Source organism: Boleophthalmus pectinirostris, unplaced genomic scaffold, assembly GCF_026225935.1.
Source record: "Boleophthalmus pectinirostris isolate CB_2022bp ecotype Guang Dong unplaced genomic scaffold, ASM2622593v1 HiC_scaffold_10, whole genome shotgun sequence".
In the NCBI taxonomy this organism is placed as follows: domain Eukaryota; kingdom Metazoa; phylum Chordata; class Actinopteri; order Gobiiformes; family Gobiidae; genus Boleophthalmus; species Boleophthalmus pectinirostris.
The window spans coordinates 8,574,021-8,579,600 of NW_026570971.1; the positions used below are offsets into that span (position 1 = coordinate 8,574,021).

The 5,580-nt window shown below is 39.2% G+C and overlaps 1 long non-coding RNA gene across 1 annotated transcript; it reads left to right on the forward strand.

Moving 5' to 3' along the window:
- The first annotated feature begins 3,857 nt into the window (after positions 1 to 3,857).
- LOC110156394 (uncharacterized) lies at positions 3,858 to 5,005 on the forward strand. The gene is made up of 3 exons (XR_002318647.2): positions 3,858 to 3,921; positions 4,005 to 4,074; positions 4,728 to 5,005. It is a non-coding gene; the product is annotated as an uncharacterized LOC110156394 (long non-coding RNA).
- The last annotated feature ends 575 nt before the right edge of the window (positions 5,006 to 5,580 follow it).

Consider the following 5,580-nt stretch of genomic DNA (forward strand, 5'->3'; position numbering starts at 1 on the left):
GTACCACACTGAGCTCGACTCTCTGTAAACAGTTTGTGATGCAGGTTGTAGTCCTGGTTTAGTCCTGGTTTTAGTCCTGGTTTTAGTCCTGGTTTTAGTCCTGGTTTAATCCGGGTTTAGACCTGGTTTAGTCCGGGTTTAGACCTGGTTTAGTCCGGGTTTAGACCTGGTTTAGTCCTGGTTTAGACCTGGTTTAGTCCTGGTTTAGTCCTGGTTTTAGTCCTGGTTTAGTCCTGGTTTTAGACCTGGTTTTAGTCCTGGTTTTAGTCCTGGTTTAGTCCTGGTTTTAGTCCTGGTTTAGTCCTGGTTTAGACCTGGTTTAGTCCTGGTCCTGGTTTAGACCTGGTTTAGACCTGGTTTAGTCCAGGTTGTAGTCCTGGTTTAGTCCTGGTTTTAGTCCTGGTTTAGTCCTGGTTTTAGTCCTGGTTTAGTCCGGGTTTAGACCTGGTTTAGTCCTGGTTTAGACCTGGTTTAGACCTGGATTTAGACCTGGTTTTAGTCCTGGTTTTAGTCCTGTTTTAGTCCTGGTTTAGACCTGGTTTAGTCCTGGTTTTAGTCCTGGTATAGTCCTGGTTTTAGTCCTGGTTTAGTCCTGGTTTAGTCCTGGTTTTAGTCCTGGTTTAGTCCTGGTTTTAGTCCTGGTTTTAGTCCTGGTTTTAGTCCTGGTTTAGTCCGGGTTTAGACCTGGTTTAATCCGGGTTTAGACCTGGTTTAGTCCGGGTTTAGACCTGGTTTAGTGTCCGATAATGAGTGGAATTACGGAAAAAAAAACAAAGGGAAATACCCCGAAATGTGAAAACAGTAAAATACCAGAAGAAGAAGTTTCACATTTGTTCTCGTTCACCTTCGTTATCTCGCGTCTCTTGAGCGTTTATCTTGTTTCTGTCCGGTCAGATGTGTGCGGTCTGCGAGCTGCCATGTCCACGCTCCAACCACACACACGCATTTAAACGATTCCTCAACCCGATAAAATGATAAAACAAACGCCTCCGCGGCCGTACCACACTGAGCTCGACTCTCTGTAAACATTTTGTGATGCGGTCCCAGAATCCTCCTCCTCGGCGCGGTAAATGATCAACCGCACGGCCCGCGTCGCCACGGCAACGCCAGTACACAACAGTGCCACACACACACACACACACACACACACAACTAGACTGGTGTTCACTATTGACACTACAAACAGGACAAAAACAGTTCAGTTTGAAAGAGTTTAGTCCTGGTTTAGTCCTTCATTACTCTTGGCTTAGTCCTGGTTTAGTTTTGGTTTAGTCTTGATTTAGTCCTTGTTTAGTCTCAATTTAGTCCTGGTTTAGACTAGGTTTACTCTTAGATTTGTATTGGTTTAGTCCTGGTTTAGACCTGATTTAGTCTTGGTTTAGTCCTTGTTTGGTCCTGGTTTTAGGCCTGGCTTAGTCCTGGTTTAGTTTTGGTTTAGTCTTGATTTAGTCTTTGTTTAGTCTCAATTTAGTCCTGGTTTAGACTAGGTTTACTCTTAGATTTGTATTGGTTTAGTCCTGGTTTAGACCTGATTTAGTCTTGGTTTAGTCCTTGTTTGGTCCTGGTTTTGTCCTGATATAGTCTTGGTTTAGTCTTGATTTAGTCCTTGTTTAGTCTCAATTTAGTCCTGGTTTAGACTAGGTTTACTCTTAGATTCGTATTGGTTTAGTCCTGGTTTAGACCTGATTTAGTCTTGGTTTAGTCCTTGTTTGGTCCTGGTTTTGTCCTGATATAGTCTTGGTTTAGTTTTGGTTTAGTCTTGATTTAGTCCTTGTTTAGTCTCAATTTAGTCCTGGTTTAGACCTGATTTAGTCTTTGTAAATGCCTGGTTTAGTCCTGACTTAGTCTTGGTTTAGTCCTTGTTTGGTCCTGGTTTTGTACTGATATAGTCTTGGTTTAGTTTTGGTTTAGTCTTGATTTAGTCCTTGTTTAGTCTCAATTTAATCCTGGTTTAGACTAGGTTTACTCTTAGATTCATATTGGTTTAGTCCTGGTTTAGACCTGATTTAGTCTTGGTTTAGTCCTTGTTTGGTCCTGGTTTTGTACTGATATAGTCTTGGTTTAGTCTTGATTTAGTCCTTGTTTAGTCTCAATTTAGTCCTGGTTTACACTAGGTTTACTGTTAATTTGGAATTGGTTTAGTCTTGGTTTAGTCCTGGTTTATTCCTCATTTAGACCTGATTTAGTCTTGGTTTAGTCCTTGTTTGGTCCTGGTTCAGTCATGGTCTAGTCCTGGTTTAGTCTTGGTTTAATTTTGGTTTAGTCCGTGTTTAGTCTTGGTTTAGTCCTGGTTTAGACCAGTTTGGTCCTTTTTTATTCCTGGATTAGTCCGGGTTTAGTCTTGTTTTAGTTTTGGTTTAGTCCTGGTTTAGTCCTTGTTTGGTCCTGGTTTAATCATGGTCTAGTCCTGGTTTAGTCATGGTTTAGACCTTGTTTATTCTTAATTTAGTCCTGGTTTAGTCCATGTTTAGTCTTGGTTTAATCCTGGTTTAGACCTGATTTAGTCTTTGTTTATTCCTTGTTTGGTCCTGGTTTGTTCCTGATATAGTCTTGGTTTAATCCTGGTTTAGTCCTTGTTTAGTCTTAATTTAGTCCTGGTTTAGTCCCCGTTTAGACCTGATTTAGTCTTTGTTTATTCCTAGTTTAGTCCTGATTTAGTCTTGGTTTAGTCCTTGTTTGGTCCTGGTTCAGTCATGGTCTAGTCCTGGTCTAGTCCTGGTTTAGTCGTGGTTTATTAGTCCTTGTTTAGTCTTGGTTTAGTCCTTGTTTAGTCTTAATTTAATCCTGGTTTAGTCTTGGTTTAGTCCTGGTTTAGTCCTAGTTTAGTCCTGGTTTAGTCTTGGTTTAGTCCTGGTTTAGTCCTAGTTTAGTTTAGACCTGGTTTAGTCATAGTTTAGTTTTGGTTTAGTCTTGGATTTGTCCTGGTTTAGTCTTGGTTTAGTGTAACCCAGTAGAGTAAATGTGCCATATTTTATTTAAATACACTCATTTTATTTTGAAAAACGTTTATTTTGGTAAGAGGAAGTGTGATCCTCTCGCTCTCTCTTGACTTCCTGTTTGTCAGTCACGTTGGGTGATAATGACCTTCTTATTTGTTGAGAATAATTAAAGGTTGTATGGAGGATTTTTTTTTTGTTTCAAATTGTCAGTGAAAGTTTAAAATACCATTACAGAGATGCAGCAGTTTTGTAATTATGATGACCAAAAAAAAAAGAATGAAAATCTATCAACCGTGGACATAATGAGGCCAGATAAACATCAGCCAATACAAAACGAGGCTCCCTCATTTTCTATTGGCTGTTAGGTTGTCAATCAAACTCCCTACGTTTCTAGTGTAACTGACTCGCCAGCGCGCGGGGATTACGTGGTTTATGCGGCGGTTCTTCGAGGCTTTTTTAATCTGTAGCGTCCTCGCAGTTCGCACAAAGTTTGTTGCGACGGCGGACGAGAATCCACGACCAGTTCGCCGCAAAATAAAGTCGGTTTTTGAAGTCGTGAAGAGAAGGGAAAAAGGAGCAAAACAAAACTGAGGTGAGTCTTGGAGATTTCTTACAGCGACGGCGCGACTGAAGCGGGCGAAGGATTTTATTTCTAGACAGGTCACTTCAACGGGAATTCTTGAACGCACACCGGCTGTAAACAAGAGTGATTTCTAGAGTAAAGAGGTGGGAGGAGGAGGTGTTTTTACTGAAGGAGCTGTGGAGGAGGAAGGTGGTGTCACACATGCACAACATTTGAAAAAGGACTGTCGCTGTATTTCTCTTCCCTTAAAAAATCCTCTATACAACCTTTAAGACCCGCCTTCTCAAGACGCGATCTCAGAGTTACGTTAGTTCTTCGTTCTTTTACGCTCTGGACGCAGATGCGAGAGGCTGTGTGTGATGACCACTTTTGTTTTTGCTAAGCTAAATGATTATTTCGGTGAGTGTATGTAAATAGAACTTGATGTAAATATGGTACGAGATTTAAATGCTAACAGGGAAATGTTTATATGCTATTTTAAGTTGAATCCATGTGTGAACCTGAAGGGCTGTGACGGTGTCTGTCCCATGTTCATGCTAACACATCATCTTGGTGAGTCTACACGTGTTACCGATCTAATATGGTGAAAAATATGCTAGCGCGATGCTAACGCTAATCGCGAGTGGTAAACTACTACTTGAAATCAATGTAAAACCAATCTGTACCTGTTTTATTGTAATCTAAAGTGATATTTCAGATGACAACAAAGGTCACTACACTTTTATTTAATTTCACCCTGTTTTATGGTGAAATGTAACAGTAATTGGGTGTTTTATGTAAAAGAAAGTAATTCAATGTTAAACCAGCAAGGGTTTACAGATTCAGTGGAACTATTATCTGTTTGATAATACAAATAATTGATTGATTTTCATTTATAAAAGCTTAAATAAGGTTTAAAAGGTAATAATTTAATTGGATTAAAATATTAATCAAAGATGTCATGGTTAATATGTTCAAAAAGATTAAAAGAACAATTCATTTTATTGTTATTACATGGGTTAAAAACAAATTCATGTGCAGCAATGATAGATTTGAGTTAACAGAAATGAAAACATACATGTATGTTCTGATATAACTATGGAGTTATATTACTTGATATTTTGAGTAAAAAACAAAACAAAGCTATAGCTACTTGATTGTGAGAATAAATTAATAGAATTGGATTTCAAATAGCCGTATACTATAATACTGTTATTGTTGTACAGGCTAGGTTTTTTTGTGTGTGTGACGATTAAGAAGACAAAGACAAGACTGGATCTGGATTCTTCTTTGGAGGAAACGGCGAGCCTGTCCCAGAACCCAGAACTGAGAACTGAGAGCAACCTTCTTCTCTGCTCTTCTTATCGAACTCATCACGTGGTAACCACTCAAACTACCACAGCGAGGATCCTGTTGGAACATTGACTTTGACTATACTGACTGAATATACTGAGCTCAGTAGGACTAAGGGTGAATTATGGTGCACAACTTAATGTAAACATAGATTGCCGGCTGTTCATTTGTAACAAATTTAATAATTTTTATTTTTGTTTAAATTTTCTATCCAATACAAATCAAGCTTGCTCAATCTCTGTCTCCAGCCATCTCATTTACTCTCGCACTATTATTATTATTCCTATTGTAGTCCTTGAGAACCTAGTGCCTGGACCAAACTACTAGATTACTTTATTATACTATTCTTGAGTCAGGGGTTACATTAGTCCTGATTTATTAGTCCTGGTTTAGTTTTAGTTTAGTCCTGGTTTGGTCCTGGGTTTGTCCTGATTTATTAGTCCTGGTTTAGTTTTAGTTTAGTCCTGGTTTGGTCCTGGGTTTGTCCTGATTTATTACTCCTGGTTTAGTCTTAGTTTAGACCTGGTTTAGTCTTAGTTTAGTTCTGGTTTGGTCCTGGTATTGTCCTGATTTATTAGTCCTGGTTTAGACCTGGTTTAGTCCTTGTTTAGGCCTGGCTTAGACCTACAGTTGTAGGGAGTATTCTCTGTTACATTAGGGTGAGTTGTTGTACTAACTCCGTCTATCCAGTACAACCAGACACCGTTTAATAAGGACAAATCCTCC